The sequence below is a fragment of the Eptatretus burgeri genome, chromosome 16, assembly GCF_056783735.1.
Source record: "Eptatretus burgeri isolate ZD-2024b chromosome 16, Ebu_testis_v1, whole genome shotgun sequence".
Taxonomy (NCBI): domain Eukaryota; kingdom Metazoa; phylum Chordata; class Myxini; order Myxiniformes; family Myxinidae; genus Eptatretus; species Eptatretus burgeri.
Genome location: NC_140976.1, coordinates 31,611,627 through 31,620,987, shown reverse-complemented (window position 1 = coordinate 31,620,987; position 9,361 = coordinate 31,611,627). Strand labels below are relative to the sequence as shown.

The 9,361-nt window shown below is 50.8% G+C and overlaps 1 long non-coding RNA gene across 2 annotated transcripts in view; it reads left to right on the top strand.

Annotated features, from left to right (window-relative positions):
* The window catches only part of LOC147010819 (uncharacterized), a 25,923-nt gene extending 22,985 nt beyond the window's left edge, over nucleotides 1-2,938 (top strand). For both annotated transcript variants that reach the window (XR_015052548.1, XR_015052549.1), the window contains one exon: nucleotides 1,273-2,938. This is a non-coding gene — a long non-coding RNA (uncharacterized LOC147010819). The remainder of the gene's footprint in view (nucleotides 1-1,272) is intronic.
* Nucleotides 2,939-9,361: the final 6,423 nt, after the last annotated feature.

The window sequence follows — 9,361 nt, the reverse complement described above, 5'->3', positions numbered from 1 at the left end:
CCTTTAAAGTGGTCAAAAAATCGAAAAAAAAATCAAATATCGAAAAATCGAAGCTTAGAGTTCTGTGCGCACTCTATCTGGCTCCCTTCATGCCAAGTTGCAGCCCGAACAAAAATATTTGTAGGAGGAGATAGGTTTTGGGCGAGTACATGTCGAACATTTCAGAAACGGTTAATTGCGAATATCTCTAAGAGAAAGAGTCTGATTTTGATGAAACTTGGGTGAAATGTGTACAATGTGGCCAGCATGTACACACAAATGAATGGTTGCTATGCACACCTCCGTTGCTTAGCAACAGCTAAAATACTTTATCGTACATCGTACACTTATTGTGGACTGTATAAAAAAATCAATACCTCCGAAACTGGACCTCCGAGGGACATGTTTTTTTTGTGCCCAAGGAGAATGTCTTACAGCATCATATAAAAAAAATAAAATCTTTAGCGAATAGATAAATGGAATTACCAGGGCTGCCATTTGTTAGAGTCTCTTTGGAAACATGCCTGAAATTTCACAAGGCGGGTTTCTGGGCGCAAACTAAGAGGGCTGTGATAATCATATTTATTGTGCTAAATTGATTGATAGCATGTACATGAATATCGGCTAACAGCCATGTCGCCTACCAGCTTGTTCTGTCTGTCTGTTTGTTTGTTTGTAAGTATGATATCTCAAGAAGTTGATGGACAGGTTGGGTGCGTGACAAGAACGAACTCATTCGATTTTGTTGAAGATATGGATCCTGATCCAAATACTCGAAAAAAATTTTCAGTGATTTTTCACCATTGAGGGACAGCCTGACATTTCAAAATGCTGTGGATGAGTTGGGTAGGTGACATGAACAAGCCGATTCGATTTTGGTTCAGGTCTGGATCCAGATCCGTACATCAGTGGGGTACATAGCAGAAACTGTTCAGCCTGGCGGAGACAGGTACGTGCTCTACCAAGTGCCCTTCTGGTTGACCCAAAGATGCAGAATCTAATGGCTTCGTGAACTCATGGAAGGTGGGACAGATTGACCCGTGATTTGTCAGGTATTATTGTTGCAAAACCAAAAACAACAAAATGTAATTATCTTTATTGTTGTATTCTTTGAGATGGTTTAAAAAATATATTTAATTTTTTTAAATACGTAATTTTAAAAATATATATATTTAATTTAATGTACATTTTTAATGTTTTAAAAAAAATGTTTTAAGGTTTAAAAATATATATATATATATTTAATTCAACGTACATTTTCCCCCCTATCTCACTCCCCACCTCCACCCTTAGAATGAATTATCCATCCATCTATCCATCCATCTATCCATCCATTGGGACCATACTCTGTGCAGCACGTTGGTGCTGCCTAAGCAGTCTCCTTGGCTATTGGACACAATCCTGAACGGGTCGCCACTCCGACACAGGATACCAGCATGTTGGCACTCATTTTGCCGACCTCGGAAGGATGACAGGCAGAGCCAACCCCACCTGGTATTAATTCAACAGCAAAAGGGGATTTGATCTCAGGATTCAAGGATCCCAAGCCCACCACCTGGACCATTAAGCCAACAGCAGGCAGAGAATGCATTAGAGGGTTTTTTGGACCCACCATGATTTTTTTTTTTGCTATAACCTTGTTAGAAAATTTTTTTCTATCCATGACCTTTCATATATGCTTCAAACAAAGGGAAATAGTTATTCCTTTGTGTGTGTTCTATTTTTTTGTCTTTCAGGATCTTTCAGGATCATGAGAAAAATATTGTTACGGTTCTCGGAATCGTATGCATACAACATACAGTTGTCCTGAGTCAGTTATTCCATTAATATGTGTAGTTAGGTCCCTACCTTTTGTCTCGTGGGAAGACAAGGGAGTGTGTTGCAATGGGCTATTAGTTAGGTTATTAAATAATTTCCCCCTTTTATTTTATTCCCTCCTTTTACGATCCACGGTGCCTTCATCTTGCTTGCTACCCTCGTTTCGCTGGCCACAGTGTGCCACCGTCTACCCGGACTCTCGATTTCTGAGTCAAAATCCCGACGTTCAGCTGGACAAACGCTGTAGCTGCACCACATCCACCTGCCAAAGGCCAGACATGGGTGGACCATACCAGAGTCTGGCTGAAACCCAGCCCAGAAAGGCAGACCACGTGAAGGGCCGGTCCAATCGGGATGCTCGGATCAGACGATGACGTTTCGAAATGGCTCCTCCCCAAACTCCGGGCTCTATAAAGTACGGAGCAATCCTCATAGAGTGGTCGAAGTTGGTGAGTCGAAGTTGGTTGGTTGAAGTGGTAGGGAAGGTAGTTGGGTTGGTTGGAAGCAGAATTGCAGATGAGAATTTGGAGGGAATTGTAGAGTGAAGCAATTTAAAGGGGTTTGGAGTAGTTGTGAGTTCCTGCTACTTGTCTCCGCCGACACGATGTCGAACCACCCCTTGCTTCTTGACCAAGCCTCCTGTCTGGCCCCGCTTTCTATTCCTCATCTCCGACCTCACGACCTCGATGAATGGCCTCTTGCCTGGTCCTGCCTGCTGCTCATCTCTCGCCCCCCTTTGGAGTCCGCTCTTCTCCACTCAAGCCCCTCCTGCAGACACGATCTCCACACGTACGGTTGTGGCCGAACAACTCAACCATTGTCGGGTGCCGCACCACGGAGTATCCCTCCCCCGAAACGCTCAGGTACCCAGAAACTGTAACCTCAACTCCCTCCTTCCCTGGCTGCAAAAGTCCCTTTCACAATTGGGTTTACTTTGGCTGAGTGTGTGTCTGAGAGTGTTGGCGCCTGTCCGTTAAGTAAGCCTGAATAAGATCTTTTATTGTTGTGATTGTTGCTTTTATTAATCTCGCGTCAAGTCTGCACTGTGTCTGCTTTGTAAGTTGCTTGTAAAATTGCTGCACCCCACACCTCTCTCATCTTTCCCTGCATTACACACCCAATAAACCTTTGTTGTGCCACATGCTTTTCCTCGCTTATTGTAAATAAATAATTGTAGAAATGTTCCCAGCTCGCCTTTGTCTTTTCTCCCATTGGTCCAGCATGGTTCCAATACAGGTTTAGCTGGGTCTTTATTCCGAACGGTCTGTTCCTTCTAGCTGGTACGACCTTGGCAGTGTCGCTCGGCTGCATCCAATCTGGAAAGGAGATCCGATCCGGTGGAGTGATCCGGTTCGGACAAGGCGTACCGAGGGCGTGGTTCCCCAGTGGTTAAACCGTGTGGTTAATTATGTAACCCGATTCCATAGGCGGGAGGAACCTAGGTCACGTGGTTGAGTTATTGGCATCCACGGTCGGTTAAGCGACCCGCCGCGTCACGGAATTATCCGTGAGCGACAGCCTACAATTCCGGGGAGTCTGGTGGGAATCGACATAGCTTTCCCCACCGAGTGGTCTTCTCACCCCACCCTACCGGCCCGCAACAGTTTGGTGTCAGCTGAGTAGGATTGACCCATAAAAATTTACGGGATTCGAACTTGCAACAATTTGGTATCTGGAACAGGATTCGAGCCAGGGGTGTGCCTAGCACCCCCCCCCCCTTCCCACCGAAGTTAAGAGCAGGATCAAAATTTTTGTTAATTCTCGGTACGGACCATGGCGACCAAGACGAGCTGGTTCAGCGGGGTTCTGAAATAATGTTAGAGGAATCCGTGGCTCAGGACGACAGTTTTGAGGGAGATCTTTCCCTACAGCCATACCCAGAGGTAACATTGGGGGCAACAGCGACAATGCTTAAGGACCCCCTACAACAAATTTCCCTCCCAGAAGACCTAGCAATCCCCACAGGATCCACAGCAGATTGGCTTCGCCCAAGCCATTTGACATGAACCAGATGGTAGAGATACTAACACAAATGATGGAACGGGGGGGGGGGGGCAAAACCAACAGAGGAGTGATATGCAAAACTTACAAACACAAATGGCTGAGGAAAATGGGAATATGCAAAACATGGAAAGAAACTTACAAACACAAATGAAGGCGGCCAGGAGGAAATGAGGGAGGAGCTGGCAGAGGTAAAGGGTGAAATAAAAAACATGGACCGAAATGGCAGATGAGATCAGTACTGTACGTGGGGAAATGATCGAGTTGAGGGGGAGTGTGGAGGCTGTTCGGACCGCGATGACGACGGGCAAGGTCGAGGTGACGAGTGAAACCACGATAGTCAAGAGAGAAACCGGTGAACTCGGACGGGTGGAGACGAGGGGTCAGGAATCGGGGGTCATAAAGGAGGAATTAAAAGAGGTGAACGAATTGCACAAAGTAAAAGAGGAGCAGACAGACAGAAATGGTGAGGGATATTAAGATTGAACATGTGGAAGGTGTCGAGACCCAATGCGAGGGTCGGATTAACTTACCACAGGAACAAGGGGAGACGGTATGCTCCCTCGAGGCAGGCCGTGACGAGGTGAGTCCGGTAAGGCCGTACGAGGTAGAGCGGGTGCATGGCGCGAAAGACCACACGCCGAGCTTGGGGGGGATAAAAGCCCCGGGATCTCGTGGGCTAACACAAGTCCCCAGTGCGATTGTGCCGGAGTGTGTGTCGGAGCGTGGGTGTAGTGGCAATGACATGGCCTGTGTAAGTGCACGTGGGAAAATGGGACACGGACCGACCCAGACGGGGGTCGTGGGTCGTGTAATGGACGGGAATAGCGAGCTTCGTGAGCCGGATGGAATTATTTCGGGAACCGCGCCGGCTCCGCGTGACTCTGCGTGCGAGATCCGTTCCGTGTTTTGCAAACCGCCCAAGCTCGGACGATTGCATGACGGGAAGTCGGCGTTGAAACGATCCGCGCCGGGTACAAGACCAGAGTGCGGACGGCTAAAATGGAGGCAAATTGAGGAATCGAGTGAATTTGGCAAGAGTATGGCCCCATGTGAGCACGTGCACGAGACCCGACGTGTTGCGCGCTGCGAGAGGTGTTCGCGGGACGCGCGGAGCGAGTCTCGGGGACGACACGGCCGGGCCCGTGTGCGTGGCAGGCCTCGCGGAGCGGGCCGTGTGCGTGGCAGGCCTCGCGGAGCGGGCCGTGTGCCTGGCAGGCCTCGCGGAGCGGGCCGTGTGCCTGGCAGGCCTCGCGGAGCGGGCCGTGTGCCTGGCAGGCCTCGCGGAGCGGGCCGTGTGCCTGGCAGGCCTCGCGGAGCGGGCCGTGTGCCTGGCAGGCCTCGCGGAGCGGGCCGTGTGCCTGGCAGGTCTCGCGGAGCGGGCCGTGTGCGTGGCAGGTCTCGCGGAGCGGGCCGTGTGCGTGGCAGGCCTCGCGGAGCGGGCCGTGTGCGTGGCAGGCCTCGCGGAGCGGGCCGTGTGCGTGGCAGGCCTCGCGGAGCGGGCCGTGTGCGTGGCAGGCCTCGCTGAGCGGGCCGTGTGCCTGGCAGGCCTCGCGGAGCGGGCCGTGTGCCTGGCAGGCCTCGCGGAGCGGGCCGTGTGCCTGGCAGGCCTCGCGGAGCGGGCCGTGTGCCTGGCAGGCCTCGCGGAGCGGGCCGTGTGCCTGGCAGGCCTCGCGGAGCGGGCCGTGTGCCTGGCAGGCCTCGCGGAGCGGGCCGTGTGTCTGGCAGGCCTCGCGGAGCGGGCCGTGTGCCTGGCAGGCCTCGCGGAGCGGGCCGTGTGCGAGTGACGTCCACGGGGATCGCGCAGCACGAAGGCCAGGTGGGTAACGCACGGTGGTTCACATGGTGGATGGCCCGAGAGCGAGCATCGAATGCGATTAACGTGGCGACGTTTCGGCCTCACGTATCGGCCAAACGAAGGGGACGAATGTACTGTAAACCGCCGCCCTGGAGAAGTAAGGCTCGCCGAGCCTTGCCACGAGTAGACAGAGCCCCGCCAGGAAGTAGCGAACATCGTCGTCGGGGGCAAAGGAGCATTAGGGGAAGGGATAAGCGTTAGATGGACCGGCCTCATGGGGGCATTATGAGCAGTCCTCCATGGGGCCCGGTAACACGAATTAGGGGAAATTTAGGATTGAATTTAGAAATGGATTGGAGACATGGACAGACATGGAACGTGTAGTGGGGACGTAGATTAGCTACGTAGAGTCAAATGGAACGTGCATTAGAGTAAGGATGACAGGGGAGCACGAGCTAGTTTGGGGAACGTAACTCATAGTGTCAGTTTTGGTGTGAAAAAAAAAACAAAGAGAAAAATATACGGTGAGTGAATGTGGGTCAGCGGGCCTGAGTGTGAATGGAGTGAATGTGGAATGCATGGTGCGAACGAATGATTGGGGAGGAGTGAATCCCACCCAAGGGAACCCGGGGTTAGTGTAATAACAGTTAGCAGGTTAATTAAATTAGCCAAAAGGATGTCGTTTGGTTGTTGGTGTTGAACAAAGGCATGAAACCTTTTTGTAGGGTGCAGGAGAGTATTGACCGGCTGGGAGCGTGGCTGGTGAAATATGCATACTGAGTAGAGGGCACCGAAGTAGTCGGCCAGAGTTGGCCATGGGTCCAAGCGACCGAGTTGGTGTAATGGGCACGGGTACCCATGGGAAAGGGACCCGGAGCGCCAAAATGCCACGTGGGCATCGATGGAGGAAAATGCAAGGAAGGGCATTCCCCACATTCATAAGGAGTTCATTGGCTCGGAGACAGCCTCAGCGACCCGAGGGTGCTGAAGATCGAGTTTGGCAGGTGGGTAGACCTGCCAGTTGAGCCACGCTGCCCAGCCACGAAATTGTGCAACAGCACGGGAGAAAATTTGCGGGCCAGGCCCAAATTAATAACGAACACCAACACATGCAACGGGAATCGTGGTTGCTAGAACCGATAGTTTAAAGAGACAGGCGTGTTGAAAAGCCCCGGGGATAAATTAACGTTTAATAAACGGTAGGATAGAGAGAAAACGTGTACCCCTTCACACCATCCATCCCTTCGCTGTTTGTAGACCGCTGGACTCGCCTTGGCAGTTTCTGAGGCCTGTGGGAGTTATTCTGAGGCTGCATTGGGCCTCGAGACAGATTCACTTGTCTCTTCCTTAATTCTTTCCAAAGGGATCTTGGGGATTGGGAACAGACAGTCAGGACAGGTTAGCCGAACAAAGACAATAAGGGGGTTAGGGACACATGTAATTATAAATTTTTTTTTTAAAAAAGAAGTCTAAATTTAGTTGTTTTCTTTCAAGTTAATGAGGGTGGGTATGGACAAGGACAGGCATAGACAATAGGTTTGGGGGGGGGAGAGTGTAGGGTAGGACCGAGCCCGTCTTCGGACGAGCCAATGCCACCACACTCCCTCCACAACCTCACGAGATCACACCGAGGCCGGCCAGCTTCATGTGCCGACCTGTTGTTGCACTGCACCTTATCTGGTCTGCATTTGCCATGCCTTTTTCTGCCTTTGCCTTGACTCCATTTGCCATACCTGCCCATGCCTTTATTTGCATTACCATGTCACTCAATTTTACCATGTGCGCCAGGACCATCTTTGTGAAAGTGTTTGCAAGGACTGCCCTGCAGGCAGCCACGTTATCAGGGACTGCATTGGCGCAGCCCGGACATCCATCTCCTTGTTGTTGTATAAAGGCCAGTTCAAATGGACTGTCAGACGGCGTGTGGCCTGTCGTGTTAAGGTGAGTTTCCTCCAGCAGCCAGGAACAGGAAAAGTAATAAAAAACCAACAAACAAAGGACCATTGAGGGCCCTGAAGACGCCTGATCATTGGTTGCCTGCTGTTGCACTCATCCCCGAATGTTGCCTTTATTGTGTCTTCCCTTAAGTTACAGGTCCTGGGCCATGGGTCATGTAAATATTAGAAATGTGTATTGTTCTGACCCACCCACCTGTTGTTTGTTTAGTTCCAACAATGTAGTTAAGTTGTCCGAATGAGTCTTTTGGTTTAGTTACGCAACGCACTAGGATATTTATTTTTGGACATGTATTCAAAATGTCGCACTCAGGGATCCGTAGGTAAAATGTACTTGGGGAACCAATGCCTGCATGCCACACAAATGTTGACGACTCGGGTTGAGTCTAGCAAAAGGGAGGGGGTAGTGTTACGGTTCTCGGAACCGTATGCATACAACATACAGTTGTCCTGAGTCATTTATTCCATTAATATACGTGTAGTTAGGTCCCTACCTTTTGTCTAGTGGGAAGATAAGGGAGTGTGTTGTGATGGTCTATTATTTAAGTTATTAAATCATTTCCCCCTTTTATTTTATTCCCTCCTTTTACGATCTATGGTGCCTTCATCTCGCTACCCTCGTTTCGCTGGCCACAGCGTACCACCGTCTACCCGGACTCTCGCTTTCTGAGTCAAAATCCTGACGTTCAGCTGGACAAACGCTGTAGCTGCACCACATCCACCTGCCAAAGGCCAGACATGCGCGGTGTGGGTGGACCATACCAGAGTCTGGCTGAAATCCAGCCCAGAAAGGCGGACCAGGTGAAGGGCTGGTCCAATCGGGATGCTCGGATCGGACGATAACGTCGGTTTCGAAATTGCTCTTCCCCGAACTCCGGGCTCTATAAAGTACGGAGCAATCCTCACAAAGTGGTCGAAGTTGGTTGGTCGAAGTTGGTTGGTTGAAGTGATTGCGAAGGTAGTTGGGTTGGTTGGAAGGAGAATTGCAGATGAGAATTGGGAGAGAATTGTAGAGTGAATGAATTGAAAGGGGTTTGGAGTAGTTGTGAGTTAATGTTCCTGCTACTTGTCTCCGCCCACACGACGTCGAACCACCCCTTACTTCTCGACCAAGCCTCCTGTCTGGCCCCACTTTCTGTTCCTCATCTCCGACCTCACGACCTCGATGAACGCCGTCTTGCCTGGTCTTGCCTGCTGCTCATCTCTCGACCCCTTTGGACTCCACTCTTCTCCACTCGAGCCCCTCCTGCAGACACGATCTCCACACGTACGGTTGTGGCCGAACAACTCAACCATTGTCGGGTGCCACACCACGGAGCATCCCTCCCCCGAAACGCTCAGGTACCGAGAAAAAATGACCGTTTTTACAGCCATTTTTCCCTGCTGTGCGGGGGTTAAGCTTTTTCTTGAGGCAATGTTTTATGGCCGGATGCCCTTCCTGACGCCAACCCTGGTCGCCTCTTCCGACACACAGGGATATGGTATACCTATTCTAACCGGGGCATACACCGGGACCAGTACACTGGTACTCACTTCGCCGACCTCAGATGGATGACAGGCTGAGTCAACCCCCTGGTGTTAATTCAGCAGCCAACGGGGCTTGAACTCAGGACCCTGGGATCCCAAGCCGCCATCCTAACCACTAAGCCAACACCAGGCTTTCAGGTACCGAGAAACTGTAACCTCAACTCCCTCCCTGGCTGCAAAAGTCCCTTTCACAATTGTATTTACTTTGTCTGAGAGTGTTGGCACCTGTCCATTAAGTAAGCATGTATAAGATATTTTAGTGTTGTGATTGTTGCTTTTTTTA